The sequence below is a fragment of the Alexandromys fortis genome, unplaced genomic scaffold, assembly GCF_014885135.2.
Source record: "Alexandromys fortis isolate MF-2015 unplaced genomic scaffold, M_Fortis_MF-2015_v1.1 scaffold_240, whole genome shotgun sequence".
In the NCBI taxonomy this organism is placed as follows: domain Eukaryota; kingdom Metazoa; phylum Chordata; class Mammalia; order Rodentia; family Cricetidae; genus Alexandromys; species Alexandromys fortis.
In genome coordinates, this window is record NW_026068133.1 from 804,328 (window position 1) to 814,509 (window position 10,182).

The 10,182-nt window shown below is 47.5% G+C and overlaps 1 long non-coding RNA gene across 4 annotated transcripts in view; it reads right to left on the reverse strand.

Moving 5' to 3' along the window:
- LOC126490964 (uncharacterized) overlaps positions 1-934 on the reverse strand; it is a 6,316-nt gene extending 5,382 nt beyond the window's left edge. The window contains exons 1-2 of one of the 4 annotated variants that reach the window (XR_007589282.1): positions 723-934; positions 171-341 (exon numbers count right to left, since the gene is read on the reverse strand). This is a non-coding gene — a long non-coding RNA (uncharacterized lncRNA). The remainder of the gene's footprint in view (positions 1-170; positions 342-722) is intronic. The other 3 variants (XR_007589280.1, XR_007589279.1, XR_007589281.1) reach the window with 3 other exon arrangements.
- Between the last annotated feature and the right edge of the window lie 9,248 nt (positions 935-10,182).

Below are 10,182 nucleotides of genomic sequence, written 5' to 3' on the forward strand. Positions count from 1 at the left end.
ATGGGGCCCTTGGGGAGGTCAGAGGACAACTCTGAAGAGTCATTTCTCTCCTTCCACTTTCATGTGGGTCCCAAGGACTGAACTCAGGTTGCCAGACCTTTGCAGCGGTCGGATCAATAAATCACCAGTAATTGATATTTAAACAAATTTAATAACAAAACCAGACTCACAAAACCAAGGTTCCAGCGGAGTATCCAGCGGAAACAGGAGAGAGCGCGGAAGGGGCGCGCAGCAGAATATATCAGTAAACATACGCCTGAGGGCAGCCCGCCCCCAAGGGGAGGGCTTATCCCTACAGACCTTCCCAGCAAGCATTTAACCTTTGGAATCACCTTCCTGGCCTAAGAACAAATGATTTTAGAGAGTTCAGATTTTCTTATCTAAAGCAATATTTTACTTGTGTTTTAATAAATAAAACTTGCCCGAAGATCAGAGTTCAAAGCTAGCCACCCTAATCAACCATACAGGCCAGGCAGTGGTGGCACACACCTTTAACCCCAGCAGCCCCACAAGTTAGCCATCGAGGCCAGGAGGTGGTGGTGCAGGCCTTGAATACCAGCACTAGAGAGGAATGTAAGGTGGGATGGGACAGGAACTCACTCTTTCAGTCTCAAGATTTCATAGAGGTGAGAGCTCTCTATGGCTTGGCTGCTTTGATTTTCTGATCTTCAGCTTGAAGCCCAGTGTCTGTCTCTGGGTTTTTATATTCCTGCTACACTTACCTGTAGGGAAATCTGTGTCTCAAGGACAGCTCATATGTCTTCATAGTTCCAGTTTCCAAAGTTCAATGTGCATTGTCGTTGCTTCACTAGAAACAAGCTGCCAACCACTTCCTGCTTTGTTCTGTTCTTTGTTTTGAGATGGCTCTCACTGTGTAGCCCGTGATAGCCCCAAACCCATAGTGAACTTTCCATCTCAGGCCCCATTGCTGAGATTAATGGCATGTCTACTCACTCCGGGTATGGAGTCTAATATGATCCGCTGGCCTGTCACATGGGTGCCCTGTCCCCTTAAGAGACAAGCCCTGCCCACCGAGGCAAGCAGATCTTCCTCCTCCTCCAGCCTGCACTCTCTCTTTCTGTCCCTCTTCTGAAGAGGTGACTGCTGCCTGTCTCTCCCCCTCTTCTCTCTCTCTCTCCCTCTTCTCCCCTTCCCTTCCATAACCCACTAAATAAACTCTATACCCAAACTCTCTCTCTGCATGGCATATCTGTCTGTCTCTCACCACCGTGGTCTCCCACCCACTAACCTGGCTAGGCCTCTGGGAACACACCGATGCCTTGGGTGACCTGCCATTACCCTGTTGAGACCTTGGGTGACCCTCCACTATCCCCCCAAGACCTTGGGTAACTTTCTGTGGCCCTACCAACGCTTCAGGTGACCTACCACAGTGGTGTGGAAGGTCCTTCTGTCTATGTGTTGCTTTCATTGGTTAATGAATAAAGAAACTTGTTTGGCCTTATAGGGTAGAACAGAACTGAGGTAGGTGGGGAAAACTAAATGGCATGTTGGGAGAAAGGAGGCAGAGTCAGGGAAACACCATGCATCCGCCACCAGAGATAGATGTGCCGGAACTTTGCTGATAGTCCACGACCTTGTGGTGATATACAGATTAATAGAAATGGGTTAAACTAAGATGTAAGAGTTAACCAATAAGAAATTAAAGCTAATGGGCCAAGCAGTAATTTAGTTAATTTAGTTTCTGTGTGGTTATTTTGGTTCCGGGAAGCTAGGACGAACAAGTGGGCTCTCCTTGCAACACCACAGCCACTCATGGGAATGGCTGCTCCTCATAGGACCAGCCTTCTCCCTCCCCCCACTCCTATATCTTTAAAAAGAACAACAGAGTCTATCCACTTCTAATGGACACAATATGGCAATTGAATTGAAGCAAAACACATGCAATCACATCTCAAGTCGGTCAGTGCTACATGCTAAAACTGTGTCTCAAAAAAAAAAAAACCATGGATGCATCAGGCATGGTGGCACATGCCTTTACTCCCAACACTCAGGAGGCAGAGGCAGGTGGGTCCCTGAGTTTGATGCCAGCCTGCTCTACAGAGTGAGTTTCAGGACAGCCAAGACTGTAGAAAGAGACCCTATCTAGAAAAGACAAAAATAAGAAAGGATGGAAGGAAGGAGGGAGGGAGGGGGAGGAGAGAGAGAGAGAGAGAGAGAGAGAGAGAGAGAGAGAGAGAGAGAGAGAGAGAGAGAGAGAGATCAGCAGGGAACCAATAATCATCTCTCACTACAAGTCATTACTGGGAGGGTAGGGGTCGACTGAGCAGGCAGGGCATGGATTTAGAAAAATGAGTTTCTTTAGTTTGGGGAATTGTCATTGTTGAACTGGATGGGAGGAGCTTCACAAAATGACGTGACTGTTAGACAATTTATTGACGCCTCAGGAGCATGAGACACTCTGTCTGTCCTGGACACTGCGGCAGGCTCTCTCTGCCTCTGTGTGGAGCCTGCCCTGTAAAGTTCTTGCTCTTGTTCAGGTCACAGGAGAGAGAGTCAGACACCCGGGTAAAAGCTGGAGGAAGGGAAAGGGGGGGACAACATGAGGGGGGCAGGGACAACACCAACAGCAACACACTGTCTTCCAGATGCATCAGGGTGCTCTCCCAGATAAATTCACTGAAGCTGTGGTTCCCAGCACAAAGCAAACCAGTTCACAGTTCCAGCTTGAGTGGGCAGGGGCTTATGAGGCCCTGTTGTAGGAACTCCTTCAACCGGTGGCCTTTAAGATACCAGCCCACTTGAGCGTGGCCTCTTATACTAAAGTAGGCACTTGCTCTCTCTTCCGGCTCCTGGATTTGGTTGCTGCTGAACAATAAAGATTATTACACATACAACAACTTACCAAATTCTCATAACAAAGGTAACTATTTGACTAATAAATCAATAAACTTGAAAGTTAGATAATGACAGAGAGTATTGCCATCCTGGTCTTCGATGGGGCTGACGATCATAGTTACTTTCCTCTGATGACTTGGCCAAGCTATTTCTAATACAAGACTTAAACTCCTTAGGCTAGAATAATTATTGAAACATTTATTGTATGTTTCTTGCTTGATATTGTTTATTCTAATTTTTATACTTAATATTTGTTCTTATTGTATATAATCTTATATTAGGCTTAGAACTCTCTTATTTAAACAAAAGGGGGAGGTGCTTTAGGAACTCCTTCAGCCAGTAGCCTTTAAGATACCAGCCCACTTGGGCGTGCTCACTTTCTCTTCCAGCTGCTGGTTCTGTTGCTGTTACCCATTCCTGCAGAGGACTGTGATCTGTGAGTCTACCCCTAAATAAATAAACCTTTATTATACTCAATTCTGAGCTAGTGTGGGATTTCTTTTTAGCATCCATCTTCAAGGCCCTACCCCTTGCCTAGTTGCTACTGGCAACGGACAGCCGGGGAGGTTGGGTGAGCAAGGTGGCCCCCGAAGGTTGTTCATATGCATCCAGGTAGTGACTGTACCACAGCATCACTAGGCACAGTGTCTCTGACTGTACCACAGCGTCACTAGGTACAGTGTCTCTGACTGTATCACAGCGTCACTAGGTGCCGTGTCTGTGACTGTATCACAGTGTCACAAGCAGCATCTTCCTTTTCCAGAGCTGGGCTCAGAGCTGACAGGCCTAGAACCTGGCAGTGAAGAGGAGAGGCGGCCCCAACTGCCATCTATCTCTTTGACCTTTGGCTGCCTGTCCTTCTGATGGGGGTGAGGGGACAGGGCTATATATAACGCCAGGCCTTTCTTCCTCGGCATTCACTGAGCTGGTTGTGGGTAGGATCCTTATCCTGGAGACCTGGGTTATCCTGTTCCCCTCCCTAATAGGGGTACGAGAGGAAAAGACTGAGTAAGTGGGGGCCTCTGCCCAGCAGCGTAGGAAAGTGGATGAGGCCCCATAAAAGACCCTGCATGCCCGTAAGGTTCTTCTTCCCAGAATTTCCTGAGAGGTCCAGGGACAGAGGGCAACATGAACTGTCTTCCAGACACAGGCTGTGGCCTCATTCCTGACTTCCACTAACAGGTGGGCTTCACCTCAGGTTGGGGACAAAGGGACATCCTCAGAGAACCCATAAAACCCGACACACAGACCTCCAGGTTATGAAACCAAATTCTCCAGCTTTCTTTTTGTTGTGGAGAAGGGATCTTCTTTTTTTTTTTTTTTTTTTCTTTTTTTCTTTTTTCTTTTTTGGATTTTCGAGACAGGGTTTCTCAAAACAGAGTCTCACTAGGTAGCCTCACGCGACCAGAAACTTCCTGAGATCCTCCTGCTTCAGCCCCTCCCCCTCCTTCCACCACTGGAATCCCAGGTGTTTGCCCACGGCACAGCCTGCCTCTGTCAGCTGTTCTCAGTCACATCCTTCCTGCCTTAAGGGCCCGACTAGTTCTTTACAAAAAAGAAATAGAAGATCAGAGAGGGCTGGCCACCTGCCAGTCTCTCTAGACTGGTGAAGATCAGAATTAGAACTCAAGAGCGCAGTCCCTTTCTGGCAGAGTACCGCCGTGCTCCAACTATGCAAACACTAATCAAGTTATCACAGTCCAGCACAGTAGTATGTGCCCATTATCTCAGAACCTGGGAGGCTGAGGCAGGAGGATTGCTGGGAATTTGAGGCCAACCTGTGTTACTTAGTGAAGGCCACACTAATCAGGATTACATAGCAAGACCTTGTCTCAAATTCATAAACGAACATTCACCTATCGGGTGCTGAGGACTGGTCTCACCTTGCTTGCATAAGGCCCTGCACCAAAATAACCAGGTGTGGTGGTGCACACAGTGATCCCAGTGTTAGGGAGTAGGGAGGAGGCAGGAGGATCCGGAGTTCAAGTCATCCTGGTTACATTGCAAATTCAAGGCTAGCATGAGCTACATGACAACTTGTCTTGAAAATAAAACTGGGTTTGGGGTGGGGAGTAAGATAGCTCAATGGCTATGAAATCCTAACAACCTGAATTCGGTCCCCAAAATCCATGTAAAGTCGGAGGAGAGGGCCGGGCGGTGGTGGTGGCACACCTTGGAAGGCAGAGGTAAACAGATCTCTTATGAGTTTGAGGCCAGCCTCAAACTGGTCTACAGAGTGAGTTCTAGGACAGCTAGGGCTGTTACACAGGGAAACCCTGTCTCGAGAAACTAAAAAGAAAAGAAAAAATAAGAAAAAGGTGGAGTGTTGACTGAAGTTTCTGTCCTACAAGATCCCACAGTCGTTAAGCCCCAAAGAAATACACAGAGGTCTACATTAATCATAAACTTATTGGGCCATTACCTCAGGCTTCTTATTAACTCTTATAACTTATATTAGCCCATAATTCTTATCTGTGTAAGCCATGTGGCTTGGTACCTTTTTTGGAGAGGCAGTCACACCTTGCTTGCTCTGTGTCTGACTTCCTCTGTGTCTGGGTGACTACTGCAGTCTGCCTCTTCCCAGAATTCTCCTGTTCTCATTGTCCCGCCTCTACTTCGTGCCTGGTCACCCCACCTATACTTCCTGTCTGGCTACTGGCCAATCAGCGTTTATTTAAAATACAAGTGACAGCATACAGACCATTGTCCCGCAGCAGTGGAGGGGAGAACTCACCACACAACTGTCCTCTGACACACTGAGGCATGTGCGTGTGTCCCCCACATCATGCACAGTAATAAAACAATCATGGTAACAGGAGGGTAGCAGCCATCATAGCCAGTGGTCACTGCAATTAAACACATCTACCTGCCAGTCAGATGGTGGCATTACCTCCAACACAGTCTGGTCCTCCCTACACAGCGTGGAGGGTGATGGGTAGGGGCAACGCCCACACTGCAGCTCAGAGAGGTTGCATAGCTTCCCCAGGGACAGTGACATAGCTCCCATACATGTGTCCTCACTACACAGTAAGGAGGTGGTCTGTTCAGTGACATAACCTCTCACACATGCGTCCTTGCTACACAGTGTGGAGGGTGGGCAGTGTCCACACTGTAGCTCAGAGAGGTTTCATAGCTTTCCCAGGTCACACTTGGAGATGAGAAAGAGGCTTTGAAATGCAGCTGTCTGGATGTCAGAGGCCATAGAGAAGACTTCCTGTAACAAAGGAACTGCTTCATCCCCCCAGGCTGAAAGTTCCCAGAGATGTTGTGTCCCAGGTCTGTAATCCCAGCCCTTGGAAGGTTTGGCAGGAGGATCATAACTCTGGATCCAGTGTGGGGTCTGTAATGAGACCTGATCTCCAAAGAGAACAACAAAAATGTCCAGCTCTGTCCATTTTAAAGCCCTGAGGGAGGCATTGTGGCACACATCTGCAGTCCCAGCATGTGGCAGGCAAAGGCGGGGGAGGGGCACAGAAAACTGGAAGCCAGACTGATCTAGCCGGCAAGTTCTGGGCCAGCCTGGCTCCACAGTAAGGCGGTCTCAAAAACCAGCAAAACATAAATGAGAATAAAAAAGCCCCCAAATCTACCCAGCTTAAAACGTTCCTGGTCCTAGGCCAGGGCTTACTCTACAGTGGTGATAAAGACCCTCCAATGGTTCTCCTATTCTTTCTGGGTAGGTGTCCTTCCTCCACAGCAGAGCTGCTTCCTGAGCCTCGCTGGGCATGAGCAGAGAGAGGGGGAAACGGACAGGCCCAAGCAAGCGCTTGCACTTTTTTTTTTGGGGGGGGGAGACTGTGTGAGTACTAATGAATCTTTCTGGATGGGGTCTCCTTGGAAACCACTGCTCTTTGGAAGTTCAGCAAGATCTCCCACCACCCCTGAGCCTCTCTGCTTAGACAAGTAGGAGCCCTTCTTTCCCGTGGGTGTGACCTAAGAGAAACATCAGCTCCCTACACAGCTGCTGCTCTTTCCTTTCCGAACGCTGGCAGTGTGGGTCATTTACTAAGGCCCCTCCTGCATAGGTATACGTCCCACCACTGCAATGCGGGGACTTGGTACAAGTCTAGGGCCCCTCGTCTCTCAAACTCTGGGAGAAGCTTCCCAAGGCCTATACCCCAGCCCCATTTCAAGTCTTGACCAAAGAAATCTCAACAAGCCACCTCAGTCTCCTCCCCACAGCCACAGACCTTCTCTGACCCAGGAGGGGCTGGAGGAGTCATGGAGGGGTTAGCTATTTGTGTTAGGCCTTGGTAGGGTATGTGGATTCTTGCCAAGGGAGTGTAGATTTTATTCTTTTTTTTTTCTTGTTCATATACTTAATTTTTTTATTTAGAAGATTTTCTTAGCACACAAAACATGAGTTTTATTATGCCACGGCCATGCATATGTTCCATTGTTTTTGTTCCTTTTCATTCCCCTCCCCACTTACTCTTTCTCATCCTCCCTGTTCCTTCTTGCTGGTCCTCTCTTGTGTTTTTATGTCACATGTATTTTATTATCCCTCCCGTTTCTTCCCGCCTGTTCCCTTTAGATCTCTTCATCCCCTCCCATGGTCCCCTTTCTTCTTACATGCATGCACACTTACGCACATGGATTTAAATATAGATTCCACATAGGAGGCAAAATAAGTGATTTTTGTATTTTTTTTTATATCTTGGGGTAACCCTGACCAAGGAAGTGTAGATTTTATTCTTGACGTTTAAAAAGGTTGGGGTAGCAGGCCAGCAGTGGTGGCACACAACTTTAATCCCAGCAGAAGCAAGCAGGTCTCTGAGAATTCTAGTTCAGTATGGTCTACAGAGTGAGTTCTAGGACAACCAGGGCTGCATGGAGAAACTCCTTGCTCAAGATACCAAAATCATCATCATCATCATCATCATAAATTGGGATGGGGTTTGAAGAGGTAGCTCAGCAGTTAAGAGCACTGGCTGCACTTGCAAAGGGTCTAGAGTCAGTTCCCAGCACCCATGTGGAGGCTCACACATGGTCCCCTAAAAACAATATCACTGCAGGCAAAATGCCTTTCACACAACACAAAACTGAGAGAATAAAAATTTGAAGTTTGCTGACTGAGGGACAGAATTCTAGAGCCGAGTCACAGATTAAGATTCTGGAATTCTTAGCCAACACGAAAACACATTTCTTATTAGCGTGCGTGTGTGGGTTGGGTGCCATCATGGGAACCACTGTATTCACTCGGTTCTCTTATTCCACCTTTTCTGTGGGTTCCAGGGATCGAACTCAGGTCATCAGATAGTAAGCAGCACTGGCTGCTCTTCCAGAGGACCCGAGTTCAGTTCCCAGCACTCACACTGGGTGACACAGAATGTATGTGAGGGGACTCGGTAAAGAAACTGATATAACTGCTCCATATGCTTAAAGCTTTAACTACAGGAGAGAGAGAGCAGAGAGGAAAGGAAGTGGGCTGAGCGTGACCAGGCCTGGAGGAGCGGGAGAGAGAATGGAGGATATAGAACGCTAGCAGAGAGCAGAGAGAGGAGCGAGAGCCCCAGAGAGGAAGTGAGGTCAGAGAGTAAGAGCAAAACAAGGGAAGAAGGGGTAAGAGAGAGAACAGTGGAAATAGAGTAAGTGGGGGGGGGGGGGGAGGAGAGAATAGCAGGTGGTAAGGAAGGGGAGTTGCTGGGGAAGGGAAGGGGTAGGAGACTGGCCTGGGGCCTTGAGATGTCTGGGCTGGCGCATAGATAGCCTTCTGCCAGAGGCAAAGAAAATGACTTCTTTTGGCAGGTGGTAACTGGTTTCACAATTTGCTGAGGAATGCTGGCCTGTATCTAAAAAACTTCCTACAGTCCAGGTTGAGATCATCTCTGGATATTTGCACTGCCTGCGACTGTTGTGGAATAGAACCATGTGTTCCATTTGTTAGTGTTGCAGAATAATTGTTTAACTATGTAAAGAGGTGTTACAATTGTTTATGCTGCATTTGCTTTGTGAAAATGTGTTGCTGTTTCGTTGCCTGCCTAAGGCACCTGATGGTTCTAATAAAAAGCTGAGTGGCCAATAGTTAGGCAGGAGAAGAATAGGCGGGACTGTCTGGGCAGAGAGAAAAAGGAGGAGGAGGAATCTAGGAGAGCGAATGGGGGAGGGGGAGGGAGAGGGAGAATGAGGGAGAAGAGAGGGAGATGCCTGGGTCGATCAGTCAGACGTGGAGGAAGTAAGACAGGCAGTACCTAAAGGAGGTAAACAAGCCCCAGGCAACACGTAGATTAATATAAATGGATTATTTTAAATTAAAGAAAAAACTGGCTAGAAACAATTAATTATAATTAATTAATATTCATAATTAATATTAAGTAAGTCTCTGTGTCATGATTTGAGGGCTGGAAGTCCCAGAAAGCCTGCTACATGAGATCTATAACACCTTTAACCCCAGATGTAGGGTATCTGATACCCACTTCTGGCTTTGATAGGCACTATACACACACACACAGGCACATACAGGCACTACACACAGATGCACGGGCACACACGGGCACACACAGGCACTACACACACACACACAAACAATAGCATGAGGGACAAAAAAAGCCTGGTAGTATAGACCTGTACTCCAAACACTCTAGAAGGCTGAGTCAGGAGGATTGCCACAAGTGAGTGCCAGGTCAACCTGGGTAGCCTTGGCTACACAGTGAGGCTCTATCTAAAAACAACAACAACAACAAAAAGAATCAATTCATTTCTGTTTGAGACAGGGTCTCCTGTAGCCCAGGCTGGCCTCCAGTTGGATGTGGAGTTGGCTTTGAACTTCCGACCCTCCTGTCTCTACCTACCAAGCGCTGTAACCATCACTCCTGGCCTATCACTTGTACTAATGACTCTCCTGTTGCTGTAGTAAGCACCCCAATGAGCGCGGTAGGCAAGAAAAGGGTTTAGTTTAGTTTTGCTGTGGTCCAGGGCCAGCCCAGACCATAAATTATTTCTCGAAGCAGGAGGGAGGTTTGGGAATAAAGACACAACTCAAATGACCTAATCAGGAGGAAGTTTTCAGGGATCCCTCATGAAGTCCTAAGTTCACATCTTAAAAATCGTGTTTGTTCTCTAAACAGCGTTTATACCAAAACATAAACTGAGGGGGAAGTTCATTAGCATTCTGTTTCCTAGGTAACCAGGAGAGTGACTGTGGTCACGTCCACACCTTTCTGTGCCCATTTTGTCATGTCTTCCTACCTGTGCCTGCTCTGTCACACAGACTGAATTAACACCTCTTTCCCAGGTGACCTCCCAAATTACAAAGAAGGAGCAGAGCGACATTAGTGTATCCTGACCCTTTATTTAGGATGGCATCAGTTTGTCGGGAAAGGCTAG